Below are 15,126 nucleotides of genomic sequence, written 5' to 3'. Positions count from 1 at the left end.
AAAAAAGGTAGAATTAGAAGGAGAGAGAAAGAGAGAGCTTCCATCTTCTGGTTCACTCCTCAAGTGGCAGCAAGGACAGTTGAGCCTAGAGGCCAGTGTGGTAGCTCAACAGGCTGATCCTCCACCTGCAAGTATTGGTATCCTATATGGGCACCAGTTTGTGTTCTTTTGATCCACCTCTCTGCTAATGGTGTGAGAAGGCAGCAAATGAAGGCCCAAACCCTTGGGACTCTGTGCCTATGTGAGAGTTCCAGGAAAGGCTCTTAGGCTCCTGGCTTTGGTTTAGCTCAGTTCCATTTGTTGAGTGAATCCGTGGATGGATGAAAAATTTCCTTCTCTGTAGATTTGCCTTTACATAAAAAAAAAAATCTCAAAAAAATGAAGCCTGGAGCCTGGAGCATGCTCTGGGTCTCCCACGTGGGTACAGAGGCCTAAGCACCAAACACCCTATGCTGCTTTTTCAGGTGCATTAGCAGGGGCTGCATCAAAAGTGGAGCAGCTGCATGAGGAGGCCTCACCTTGGTATGCTATAGTTCTGGCTCCAAGATTTACCTATTTATTGAAAGGGTAGCAGGGTGAAGAGAAAGAGAGAGAGACCTTCCATTTTCTGGTTTCCAAAATGTCTGCAATAACTGGGACTGGACTAGGTGAAGTCAGGAATTGTGCTCTCCAACAGGGTCACCCATGTGTGTGGGAAGGACTTATTTTCTGCTGCTTTTTCAGGCACACAAACAGGGAACTGGATCTGAAGTGGAACAGCTGGGACTCAGTCCGGCATTCACATGGAAGCTGATGTCACAGGAGGTGGCTTTACCCAATGCATTATAACGCTGGCCCCACATGTCATAATTTTATAATGAAATTTGCCAGATTTTGAAATAGCTGATTTTCACATGGCAACATGTGCTTCTTTAATGTATTGAATAAAAGTTAGTGGTGCTGTTGACACATTTCAAAGTGGTGAAATGATATAATATGATATGGAAATATCTGGAATTTGCATATCAAGTGAAAGTATTGCTAATATCACTGTGACTTGTTGCCCATTTCACAATTAAAATAAATTTGTTAAGTTAGAAATTAGTTCAAGTAAAGTTTTTTCTTTGTGTTCTGCCCATATTCACAGGATGCTTGCATTTTGTTTAGAGTTGGTCAGCTGCTTGGGCTGGCCAGAGACTCAGGTTTCCCCAAAGCCAGCACTCAGGCCCCATGGTTCCCAGGATGCTCTGTCCCCTCCTAGGAGCTCACAGGAATACGCCTAGCTCTTTCTCAGAAGTAACACACTTGTGCTATCCCATCATTACCTTTTCTTTTGTAAGGAGAAATCAGAATGAGCTCCAATTATCCCATTCCCTGAGTAATATATTTATTTAAATCTCTATCCTTGCTTTATTTTACTTTTTTGGTTTCAATTTTTCTGTGGACCTCATAGTGTTTCTATTGTTACTGCTAAAATGCTGACAAGTTAATTGCTAATTATGGAGCCCAGTGGTTATTTCTAATTTAAGCAGCTGCCTTTAGACTAAGAGCCAGAGCGTGCATCACAGAGGAACATCACAGACCACTGTGGGGGTGGGGTGGAGCATGGGTGCAGGTGCACTTTGTCTCTGATGTTTCCCTGCATCCTTTCAACACACTGTCATTGGGCTTAGATTCCAGTCTATGTCTGCCGTTCTCAAATTCAGGGACTTAGGATTCATTTTGCTCCTTGGAGCTTCTGAAGTCTCTGAATTCTGACGTTAATATACTCAGGTTCTCCATGGAAAAGCCGTATGTCCTCAGCCTCATCCCTCAGTGTTTTGCTTTTAGATGGAGGCTAGAAGTAGATAGACTGGCATGGGTCAGCCACTAAGGAGTAAGTTTTTCTTACAAGGCTGAGATTGAGCCACACAGTCTCCCTCTTGCTGAAACTGCATGAGGCCCTTTATCTTGATAGAAGTGATGCTGCCAAGAAGAACAGAGTAGCTGCTGAACTCTCCAATTATGATGCTAAAACACTGGGAGGAACTAAGAAATAATCTGAGCAACTGTGAAAAGCAATGAGCAAACAAAGGCTATGAGGTTCTAGCCCTCAGGATCAGATGTTAGTGAAGTGTTAACTACAGAGCAGAAAACACAAAGAAATGTTGAACACAAGAAATACCACCAGTAGTGGGGAATTCAAGGCAGTGTAGAGAAAGAACAATTGCATGGTAAAGTGAGGCAATATGGCTGAGGAATGTGGATCTATTCGAGCAAGGAAGAGTCTTTAGCTGGTCTCCAGCTTCTATACTCACACCACCCTTTGGTGATACTTCTTTTGAAATGTCAAAGTCTAAGGAATTGTATTAATCTGGATAAGGTAGGTTTGGGCTTTGATGATAAATTAACCACTAACTCTCAGTGGGTTAACAACAGGAGTTGATTTGACTTCAGACAATGCCAGGACTGCAAAAACTATGACAAGGTTTCTGAAAATGTAATTTTCTAGTAAGTCTGTCAAGAACTTGCCCATCCTAGCTTCCTGTCTCTCTCTCATTGGTCACTTTGTTCCTTCTCAAAGGGACTCAGTTTATTTTCTGTTTCCAGTGGTAGGCAATCTCTCTCTCTCTCTTTATTGCTTGGGCTTCATTGTGTTTCTTTGTGTTTCTAACTTGCGTCAAAGGAGGTGGGCCTCTGGTTCCCAGCTCCTGGGGTTACTCTGATAGTTTGGTTGCCTCACTAAGTGGACTGGGTTTGGCCAGATGTTGCCAGGTGGCTGGTTTAGGCTTGAGGGCACTGTCATGAACTAAGAATAATCTGAGCAACTGTGAAAAGCAATGAGCAAACAAAGGCTATGAGGTTCTAGCTAACTTATGGCTGTGTATCTCAAGGGCAAGCTCTGTTTTCGAAACAAGATGGGATTTAATCCACACAAGGACACACCAAGCTAGGAGTTGAGTGGGAAGGTAAGTATGGTGTCTGTATGTGAGGAGGGTCAGTGTAGGCTGCAAGTAAAGCAGGAGGCTATAGGGACTGTGGCTTAATCTATTCCAGTTACTGTAACAAAGAGCCATAGACTGTGTTCTAGCTATTCCTCTTCCAATACAGCTCCCTGTTGATGCACCTAGGAAAGCAGTGGAAGATGGCTTAGGTGTTTGGACCCATGACATCCATTTGGCAGATTCAGGTGGAGCTCCAGGCTCCATGCTTTGATCTAGCTTAACCCTGGTCATTGCAGCCATTTGGGGGAGTGACCTAAAGACTGGATGTTGATTTCTTACAGTTTTGGAGACTGAAAGTCCAGATTTGGAGTGTGGTGAGCACCTGCTTCCTGGTTCACAAATAGTGCCTTATTTGTGGGTTGCACATGGTGGAAGGGGCAGGGGAGGAGTATAAGCATTGTTAACTATACAACCCATTTTAAGGTACAGTGAGCAAACTACTACAACCAGGAGACAGTCTACAAATTCAGCAATAGGGAACACAAGGATGGGAAAAGATGAAAGAGAAGGTTGAAGTTCTTTGGTCCTTTGTCCCTGGTTGGTGCTTCATGCATCTTGTCCTTAGATAATAACCAGATCAACTTGACCCTCCCTCTTTTATACCAAAGTTTTAGCTAACTTACCTCCTCTCATCATCCCTTTTACCTCACATAAAAATCTGTTTTAACAAGGATCAAAGACTGAAAATGGATAAGCCATATAGGGCTCTGTGCCAGCGCGGGATCATTTCCTGGTCTAGACAGGTGAGTGTGTGATGTGGTTTGCCTTCCATCTGGGTACCCCCTACTATCTACATGGAAAATCAATTAGGCCATTTCCTTTGAGAGATCTTCACTTTGCACACAAGTTTATTTCCAAGTATTCATTCTGGTCATGACATCTTCTAGGGCAGCAAATTTTCTCATAGATGGTCCATTTTGAAGGACATTGTGCTTCCAACTGGAGGAAACCAATCTTGTGGCTGTTTCAATTTGTGATTTTCTGCTGAACTCTGACTTTTGTTTCCTCCAACTCACTCGGTTAGCTTCCGTTTCCATCTTCCACACATTGTTAAAGATAGGTTCAGTGTGTCCCATTTCTGAGAAAAATATCTCCAACTAAATTTCCACCTTAGTTCCCAATGGGCTTTGCTTGGTGATTAGGTCACAAAGGTCTCTGGAAGCTAAATCAAACATATTAGTGTTTGTGACTAAAGCTGTTTAGATCTATATCTATATATCTGTGATATCTGCTGCAAAGATGAGAATGAGTTTTAAATTGATCTTTAAGGTGTTGAACAAGTAAGTATAAGTAAGTCCACTGAAACATTGTAGACATGTCTTTTGAACTTAACATGTCATAGGTTAGTCAACCTTCATATTTTCTTCATCCGTGTTTTTTTCCCTTTCAATGTGGTGCATGCATTCAAGCCAGAAAACTCACTTACGCAAGATCAATATCTCTGGCATTGAACTTCCTGTTGACATGGACTTGAGTTCTTGTATATTAGGGATGCTTTAGAATGTGTTAGCTTTGAGGTGTTTTGTTTTTGAATCTGTTGTGGGTAGCATAGCCATTTACTGTCTATAGACAGTAGAAAACTTGGCAAAACATAATTCATCCGAAGACGTAAGTTCCATCGCTCAATAGTGCTGATGGGATTTTGCAGGATGAATTTGTCACATTTGAAGGGGAGTGATCACACCGGGAACACATCTCAGTCTGTGTGTCACCAAGTGATGTTGCATGGGCTGTGCTTTTGTGAGCTCTTGAATTATTTGGTGGAGGGGTACTGTTGTCAGTGGATATAGTGGACAAATTGTGTTGCCCCAAAGGCAGGTCCACATCGAGACATGGACTGTGTAATAAGAGCCTCTGCAGATATAATTAAAATTGGAATCCTGAGATGAGATCATCCTGTAGTTGGATAGATCCTACATTCAATGGTGAGTCCTTACAAGAAAAGAGAAGGGAGAAACACATCTAGAGAAGGCCTTGTGAAGGTGGAAGCAGGGGTTGGAGTGATGGGCCCCAAGGCTCCTGGCAGCTACCAGAGCAGGAAAGAACCATGAAATGTTTCTCTACCAAAGAGAGAGCTTGATTTGAGTTCTAGCCTCCAGAACCATGATGGAATAAAGATCTAATGTTTGAAGCCACCAAGATCCTTACCAAGATAATTAAGAAATCAAGACAATGAAGGTCAAATGAAATGTTTGGTATGTGGTAGGGAAGTTGTAACTAAAACAGGGCTTGGCAAAACATAGTATTATGGGCTCAATTTAGTTGCTGCCTGCCTGCTTGCCTGTTTATATAAATGAGGCTTCTAGTACAATGTGGTCATATTCATTCACACATTATCTAGGACTGCTTTTATGCTACAGTAGCAGAGTTGACGGTTGACAGAGTGACAGAAAGTGTAAGGCCCACAGAGACAAGTATATTTACATTTTTTGGGGGAGGAGCAGAGGAAAGGTACAAATATAGAGATGATGGTAGATAGGGAATTCTGTAACAATTACTTTGGCCATTCCTAAAAATATCTTCTTTAAAAATTTGTATGTTCATATTTTAAATTTATTTAAAAAGTTACATCTATAGATGCAGGAATACTGATTTTAAAAGTTCAACAAAAACAACTACCTATAGGATTCGTGTAGCCTCAAGGTGCATTGGTTAGCTCTAACTTCTCATTTTGACTTCTTGGACTTGATGTGTCTTGGAAGCATTATTAGGTTGGTAGAATTGAGTAAGCAATAAACATACTCTCAGAATAAGGAAAAGAGTTATCTATCATTGTATTGAAGGCCTGTCTCTCCCACATAGTCCTGGGTGCTTCTTGATTAGTGGCGAGGGTGCAATTGGATGGGCTTTCTCTCTGGAGTGTCTGATGCTTCTCTGTCTCCTGAACCAGGGTTGAACTAACTGAATTTAAGTAGCAGACATTGGCTTATTTATTTACTTTAGCTTAGAATACACAAAGTTACTATTCCATCATGCTCAATGATGAGAAATACATTTATTTTTACAAGTTTTCTTGGAAAATGCAGATTTAGAAATAAAATAATTGAGCATCTACTTAAACATCGCTGACTGGTTTTGAAAAATACTCATAAATTGTTCATACATCTTGAAAAAAAATTTGCTTTAAGAGATTTATCCAAGGAAATAATGGAGCATTTAACTGCAAAGATTGAAGAGATATTCACCAGGGCCCAGCAGCGTGGCCTAGCAGCTAAAGTCCTCGCCTTGAACGTGCCATATGGGTGCTCGTTCTAATCCCGGCAGCGCCACTTCCCCTTCAGCTCCATGCTTGTAGCCTGGGAAAGCAGTCGAAGACGGCTCAAAGCACTGGGACCATGCACTATGTGCGAGACCTAGAAGTTCCTGGCTCCTGGCTTTTGATTGGCGCAGCATCGGTTGTTGCAGCCACTTGGGGTGTGAACCATCAGACGGAAGATCTTCCTCTCTGTCTCTCCTCCTCTCTGTATATCTGCCTTTCCAATAAAACTAAATAAATCTTTTAAAAAAAAAGAAAAGATGTTCACCAAAATACTGCTTATAACAATGAAAAGTTGCCAAGAACCTAAATTTGGAAAAGAAAGAGGAAAAAAGCGGCCAAAGAAATTACAGTGCTTTCATTCTGTGAGTTTTTGTTATAATATTTACTGTGGTGGAAAACTGTTCTTGATTATGTATTTTTATAAATTTTAAAAAAGTTATTTACTTGAAAGTAAGAGCTGCAGAGACAGAAGTAGACACATCTACACACAGAGTGCATGAGAGAGAGAGAAGGAGAAAGAGAAGAGATTGCAATCTTCCATCTGCTGGTTCACTCCCCACGTGGCCGAAAGAGCTGGAGTTGGGCTGGTCTGAAGCCAGGAACCTGAACTTCCTCATGGTCCCCCACATGGGTGTAGAACCTCAAAACCTGGAGCATCTTCTGCTTTCTCAGGTGCATTAGCAGGGAGCTGGATCAGAAATGGAGCTTCCAGGACTAGAATGGCGACTGTATGGGATGCTGGCACCACAGGCAACAGCTTTAGTTAGTAAACCACAGTGCGAGCCCTCTGTTCTTGATATATTTTTATGTGAGGAAAAAAGCAGGAAATATAACAAAATGTATGATGTAGAATGAGCAGGATAAAGGTAAAGACTTAAATATTCTGTCATATAATATTTTTTAATATTTCTTCAATGAATATTTTGTAATAATAAAGATAAGTCATTTAAGCAAAATGAACATTTGGTCCTTTTAAATACTCTGGGTTAGAGTTGAAAATTTTTGGTTGATAACTTTTCTGTTGTTGTTAAAAATGCATTCAATAGGCAGGGCTGGGTAGGTCAGGTCCAGGCTGAAGCCGGGAGACAGGAATTGAGTCTGGGTTTTCCACAGGGGAGTGGTGGGAGCCAAGTCCTTGAGCCATGACCGTTGTTTCCCAGGTTCCGTACCGGCAGAAAGCTGGAGTCAGGAGCCTGAGCTAGGCAGCAAACCTAGGCACTCCAACATGGCACATGCTTAACATGGCTTAAAACCTTCTCTTTCCCAAAAACCTCCTCTTGGCAAGCTGTGACACCACATTTGCCTAGAAAAAAATTTACTTTTAAAATTTCCTTTGTAGTAATCAGCTCCAGGTACAGTCTACAATTAAATTGGTGTCAATTCCATGCCTTAGCAAAGTTCTTGAAGTGATTTAGAACAACTGTTCTCTCCCTGCTGCTCTCTTCTGTTTGTGTGTGTCTGTGTGTTGGTGTATCATCAATCTAGCAAATAGTTTTCAGAAAATATAAGCCCTGAGTATTACATTTGCCCTCTAAAAATTTATTGTCTTCCCTTCAGTTTAATAGGGCTGCCTTTTTTTCTGTCTTATTCTGTCCTACACCTGTATTCCCAACATTCTCTGAGTCAACTGGACAAAAGTTACTCTCTTATAATGTGTCCAAGTATTTCCCCAGGAAGACTTTTTGATTGAACATTGTGACTTTGCCATTTTGCATCCTGTTGCTGTCTTGCTCAGTGTTGTGTGTAAGTGAACCCCAAGGACTTTACACTGAATGAAAGAGCAGCAGCCTTTTCAGATGCAGCTGTCTACTGAAAGTGGAATATTGTTCTCCAGTTAAAGTTTTTCCTGAAGTTTCTTTTGTTTGAAATTGCAATCAGTGACAAGAAGAGAATGTGTTTTGGCGCGTTAGTATGGTGAGCCATTTTTTATGTTACAGCGTGGATACTGAGAGAAATCAGTCTTAGAACTGTTCACTCATTCGTTTGTGGTGCTATCTGAAGCAGCATGGTCAAAGAGCCAGAACATTTGGTCTCTGTGATAGAGGTACAAAGATGTGGAAGGAGAGAAAATCAAAGGAAAAATTTAAGTAATATAGTCTCTGGCACATCTATCCTTTCATTTACCCATCTACCAGTCCCCCTACCTACTCACCCAACCACCTATCTACCCACCGGCCATCTACTCACTCACCCATCCATCATACAAATGCCGAGAGCCCATAAGTTCCTACCACTGTCCCAGGAATTGGGGACATAGCATGATTAAGATAGACAAAGTTACCTGATTTGTAGAAGGAAAAGCTTATAATATAGTGGGAGATACAGATAAATAAAGAGTAATAAAAGAAATGCTTTCATTACTTGAAATAGTATAACATAGTATTATATTATAAAAAGTAATACAGGATAAGGGGATAGAGGCCAATAGCAGCAGCCAGGGAAGGCTTTTGGAATAGGTGACCTAAAGAGACTGGGCAGGGCAGAGATGCAGGGGCAAGATCTGCATTGAGAGCCAGGCTGAGTTCTCATTCCAGTTCACTGCTCAGTGTGTAACATGAGCTAAGGCCCTGAGCATCTCTCCCTCCTTGGTTAGTTAATGAAATCAAAGATATGCTTAGTTTTAACATTCCAAGAGTTATGTATCATTATTAAAAATTGTACGGCTTGTTGCATGATCTGCATTTAAAAGATTCGTGGAAAGAGTACACATAGGTCCTTGCTGCTGGTGCCAGGTTGTGGACAGCAAAGCGCAGCCTTTGTGGAATCCCACATACCTTCCAGAAGACTGCCACACACCCAGGGGGAGAACAAGGTGAGCGCACACTTTGTCTTCACTGCATGCATGTGGGAGTGTTTTAGTGCATACAAGTGTGTGCATGTGTAGGTGCTGTTTCAAATGCGACAAAGAAAACCATCAGTGTTTTCTAGTGCACAATAAAACAATTTATTTAAAAACAACGCATTCAGTAAGTACTGTGTTTGGCACGTGAGGCAATGAGGCAGGCACATTCACACTTAACACATACGCTAGGGAGCTGTCGAAGCAAACCATTGCGTTTTCTTCACAAACTAAAGTCATGATGTACACACAGTTACCTCTGTGAAAAGGTGATCATCCTTGCTCACCAAGAAGGCAGAAGATATTTACATGTTCTCAGTTCAGCAGCACTGGCTTCTTTCTTTCCAGTCTCTGTGGGCCTCACAGTCTGACAGTTTGTTTCCAATGGCAGGTGAGGCTGCCTCTCACAAAAAGTGAGTCTGATTCCTTAGGGCTGGTGGCCTCTTCTGGCCTCTTCCACGAGCCAGAGAACTTCTGATGTAGCTGGGAAAGGGTGAAGCCTTCAATGCCAGTATCTTCATATAGCATGGCATTTTCCAGAACAAATACATCAAGTGAGCATCACGAGGGCGCCATGGTAATACACCCTATGAAGCACCGATTTTCCCTGACACGCGCTTCTTTATTTCTTTAGTAACTTACATTCACTGTTCTCTCGCATTTGGACTTTTGGTTTCATCACTGCTCTATAAAGAGCTCTGTTCCTCATTCTATGATAATAGAACATTCTTTAAAATGATGTTAACATGAATGGTGAAGCCTAAGGAGGTTAAGTGAGAGAAGATATCATAAACATTCTTTTGTCTTAACCTCTAACTTATGCTTTCACATTGGATTGTCAATTTGCACCTCAAGAACGGAGGCAGCATGGCGTGCTATAGTTCGATCAGTAGTTGGGAGACTCACTCTGATTCTGGTTAGCTAGCTAAAAGAGAAGTCATTCGACTTCCTAAAGCAGTTGTGTCCTCTCCACACCGAAGGTGCTGATCTGGACCTAAGATAATGCTCAGGTCAGTGAAGTTCTGCTGTGGACTTAGTTGACTATACCCTGCGAGTAAATGATTGTGCATTGGGAGTTTCCAGTTAGGTTAGTTCTCTCATTGGGGGAACTTAATTACTAATTTCTGTTGCTTGGTGATTGGGTCTTAGATAACCTTTCCCAGGGTTCTTGATTTGTAAATCTGCCTTTCTGTATACTTTGGGCTCAGGTCTGGATCCTAAAATGCTGTTAACAAGCATTTCTAACACAGACTCCAATTGTTCCCAATCTGGCAAAGCGATCTAGATCTTAGCTTTCAGAGGGAATCTCCTCCTTTCCCCATTATGCAAGTGCTCCAATGCTTTTCTTTCACTGTACATGTTGACCAAGCCTTTCCCCCTCCATCTATCGATTTTCTTTCCTATCTCCCCAGCTAAAAATGTTATGGGAGTAGCTGCTTCTTCAAGGTTGTGTTTTGCTGTGAATTTGTTCATAATAAATTTGAGCACACCTGTCAAGTTCCTTGTGCGTGTAGTTATGAACTTTCTCTTTGGTGCCAGATTTATGCTTGGGCTACATGCAATTTGTTGGGAACAGAGAAAACCATCTAAAGATGTATTTGACTCATTTAAAACAAAATATACCTTTCTCAGGATAGAGAAAAACCCATTTCCATGGAGTATTGGGAACAGAAAACAGCGGATATCTTGGCCTTTAAAACATAATGCAGAAAAATGAGTTTCAGGCATATAGAGTCCAGAAATGGTAAAATTGTTTTTTGTGTGGTATTTTGCAACAGTTGGGAAAATAGATTTATTCCATTATGATCTGACTGTAATTCACTAAAGGTGTACAGCAAATATTCACTGTGTACATTTTTTCTAGTATTGCCTTCCAAAGGATTGAATTAAACCTACATAAGAATCACTTCCTCCAGGAAAACTTTGAATTTGTATACAAAACTTGCTCTGTGGATGATCAGGGTATCTGACTTCTGAACACTCAGGTGCAATGCATTCACAGTTAGTGGGGAGGAAGGGAAGTGGTTCCATGGCGCAGTACCTGGGCACCACAATGGCCAGTTTCTCATGCTCAAGCCTTACATTAACTTAGAGAAGGGAAAGGCATCACATGATGTAACCTATCCCTGAAGTTGCCCAGAGGTTCCTGTTTGGTGGTGAATTTTGATGAGTAGGAACTAAACAAAGCTCAGCTGAGAGCACATGCAAGCTCTGGGCATACTGCTCATCTGAGAGTCCCCTGGTTCGCTAGAGATCTTTGAACCAAGGAGTCTTTCAGTTTGTGTAGGGCCAACTGAGCTGAATGGGTGTTTTACTCATCCACCGCTTCTTTGCAATCACTATTTTATGGATGCTTGTGCATTCTGTGTTGTGCCAGAAGGAAGAGGAACGAGTGGAAAGGGAAAAGAAGTGGCAGACCATGGGATACACATGAAAAATATCAACCATGTATGGTTTTAGTTGGCAGCTAAAAATATATATGTTTCCCTTCGAAATCAGAAAAGCTGTGGTTGATCAGCTCCTAAGGTATTGAGGCATCTGCTGAGAGGTTCCTAAGAGTCACATGGCTAGGAAATATTTTGAAGTCCCTAGGAGTTTAGCCTAGAGGGCTTGATAATATGCTCTATTACTAACACTGAATACAACGGAACAAGGTGGAGGTGCCTTCCTGGAGAGATGGGTGTTTGGAGGTCTTTCCAAAGCTGCTGATAGGCTCTCCTATTTGGTACTCACTGACTCAGAGATAGATGGTTCAGGCAGTGTTGTGCTGGAGCCAACCCATATTGGCTCTTGAAAACGTGTTGCTAAATTCTGAGCTGACTGACACTCAGCAGCTTGCAATTTCCTATGATGAGAGTATTTACACTATGGAAACTGGTGAGTGCCACAAATCAGGGTTCCACATTTCTATAGAACCAGCTGTTAAATATCTAGCAGCACTCCAAAGAGCTGAAACTGTTTCTGAATCACATAGAAGAGAAACCAAAGGGGCTCCCTGGTATCTCTGGTGATATAAGGCAACACATGTACACAGCTGTAGAAAGACGCCTTGTCAAAGCTCATTAGGATGGTGGCACCTTGTTTAACGGGCTGGCACTAGGTGGCTGGAACAACTGACCACTTTTCTCCTGTGGTGTTGGTCTCACAAGCTAAGCTCCTGAAATTTCCTTCAGCCTGAAGGCCTTTGCATCTGGGGCTTCATGTGGAGGTTGAAAAATCAGACCCCTTGAGGACTATTTTAGGCTCTGAGAATTACTGTCCAGGTGAATTTAAATGAATTATTTAAGTTTCCTCTTTCTCAATTTACTCATTTATGAAGGTGAGTGATCCTTCTTAGTTGGAAAGATGAAAGGCTGGTCTTAAAGTACATTTGCGTTCTGTGTCCCACCTGGTCTTTAGACTTGCATCCACTTGGACCACACTGACAATTACTGCTTAATCACTGGTGATTCTGCAAGTAAGCCAAAATAGTTGGATAGCTGAGTTACTAAGATTGCATCTACACTACCACAAATCATAACTTCAAGGGGCACCTGAAATTAATAATCTGATGAGTGATTAGCATTCAGCTCTGTTAATAAAAATGCAAAGGACTTTTGTTGACTTTGCTATGTACTACTGGTTTCCAAGTGCTCACCAAGTAAAAAATATCTTTGAATGTTTGTAAGCTGGACTTATTTAGGACATTATGAGTCAGTGGTATGGAATCGGGAGCAATGATTGTACTTTGAGAGTTCCTCATGTCAGGCCTTCCCTTGTTGTGGAATTGGCAGCAAAATTCAGAGTCTAATCTCAGAATGCCACTACAGTTTTAAATTGAGTTACTTTGCAAGCTCAGAACTCTCAACTCATCTTAACTGAGGTGTTAATTTGCAACAGGATCTTCCCTGTGACTCCACTGTAAACAATGAGAAGGAGCTTGCTGAGAATCAAAGCATCTATTCAAACAATATGTCTTCAATAATAAATCATCACAATAATAGTAGACTTCCAGAAACACTGCATAACACAACGACATTCTAAACTATTTCCCATTTCAAGTGTTGTCTCCAAACAAAGCCATCAGGGTGTGAAGGAGACATAATTTGCCATTTTAGTTTTTAGTATCGGCTCATCTGTGGCTTTGATTAATTGTCCACAGAGTCCATACAGGTTAGTCATTTGGACAAAGGATTCCATCCTCCCATGTCTCCTGATGGTGCTGTTTCATCTGGGATCCTCATTCACATATGCCCAACCCCAATTCAGTAAGCAAAGATATCAGAATAAGCTAAACTTTTACCTGGTGCATTCAAACAATTAGGGGAAAAATAATTATAGGATCCAGAATCACACAGAAGATTATTCAATCTGTTATTTTACACATGAAGACTCAGCAAAGCCATTCACTATCTGTACATTTTCTTGGCATATGAAACTAAGTGCATAGAACAACTTACAATATAGGAGGCATTTCTTAATTCGAGAGACCCCAGTTACAAAGTATACAAAACAAAGACATATATAACTATTTTCACTCAACTTCTACTGAGGCCAGGGTTTAGGATGAAATTTGTGTAAGGTTTCAGCTGTCAACCCTGAGTCATCATTAACTTAACTGTGATTTATCACATAATGGCTGACCAAGTGGATTTTCTTCTATTTCATGGACAAAGGAAGGTATCAGTGGGCTGCTGCATATTGAGGCAAGCATCTCATTTATTGTTATTTTTCCATGTCTATTGTCTAACATACTTTGTGTGTCCTATATATCCCAGACCAAAACCACTTTCCCATTGAGTCTGTCAAGGCTGAGGAGTGCTTGATGAGGAATCATGACTGCTGCACTAATTACCTACGCAGTCTTGGGCATGTCACCAAGCCTCTCCATTTCTCCATCTTCTTCATAAAGTCAAGAATGAGCACTGGAGAAGCTTGAAGGCTCCTCAGTTTCCAGTGTTACACATTCCCAAGTGTTGTTCCACTCACCTTTGGCCCCAGGGAAAGACTGCTTTGTTGTCTGAGAGTGTCTAATAATTAGTGTCTTGCCCAAAGTCTGAGGATATGTTCTTTCATCCCTCAACTTCCTCCCAGAATTGGCACTCACGTCTTTGAGTGACAGGTAGCTTGGGCAGAAGGCAGCAGGTGGTGCTGGGGAGAGTACCTCTTGCTTTGCACATTCTTGCTGGTACCCCACGGTCAGGTGCCTGATGTTGAGGTCCCAGAGAGATGGCACAGCAGTCAGCATCAGCACTGCCAGGCACATGCTGCCACCATACACACAGCTCTTTGCTAGGCAAAGACATGTAACACACAGACACAAAGGCAAAGGAACCAGACTTCTTATTCATCAAGTATGGGAGAGGTTTTTCAGCTATGGAAGGAGTGACCGATACCACTTGTTAACCTTGTTTTTTCCCTGGATCTACACACATTACACTCAGAACAAGTGATAGCAATCAAGGGTCTGGTATTATCAAGTTACATATATTTACCTTTACCCCTCCTACAACTCAGTTGGTTTTGGTGTCAGATGTAGAGACTCTTGGGGGCTTTATGGTGAAATTTATTTCCACAGCTGGCGTGCATTCTGTTAGGAGCATCCCAAATCAGGAAGATTGCCAAAAAAGTGTTCTAAGCCCAGAATCAACAAAGTGAGGTCCATGCAAAAGCCAGGGAGATGGATCTGTAGCTGAATCAGAAGGGAGACCCTAATGGTCCCTTCAGTACAGCTCACTGCACTTGCCCACACCAGCTTGGGAAACGTAGGAGGGCTGGCAAGTTCTGGTTGCTTCTACTGCTGTCTCCTTAATCACAGGGGACACAGGGGACCCACCAAGTCTTTTGGTTGTGGGAATTTAAGACAAAAAGATTTTTTGGTATGACCAGCCGCTGGTTGTTTTTCTCTGTGCTAGAACTGCAAGTCAGGGACATAACTAACCGTAAAAGTAGCAGTAAAAGCTGCCACACATTGAGCACATACTGTGTGCTAAAACTTGAACTGAATGCTTTACCTGCAAACTGCACCTAAATTTTGCAACAGAGGAGAGCAGGCTATAAATGATGAAGTTACAAATTATGAGAAT

This window comes from Ochotona curzoniae, unplaced genomic scaffold (assembly GCF_017591425.1).
Source record: "Ochotona curzoniae isolate NIBS_2020 unplaced genomic scaffold, NIBS_Ocur_1.0 contig_43, whole genome shotgun sequence".
Taxonomy (NCBI): Eukaryota; Metazoa; Chordata; class Mammalia; order Lagomorpha; family Ochotonidae; genus Ochotona; species Ochotona curzoniae.
Note: the sequence above shows the minus strand (reverse complement) of the source record.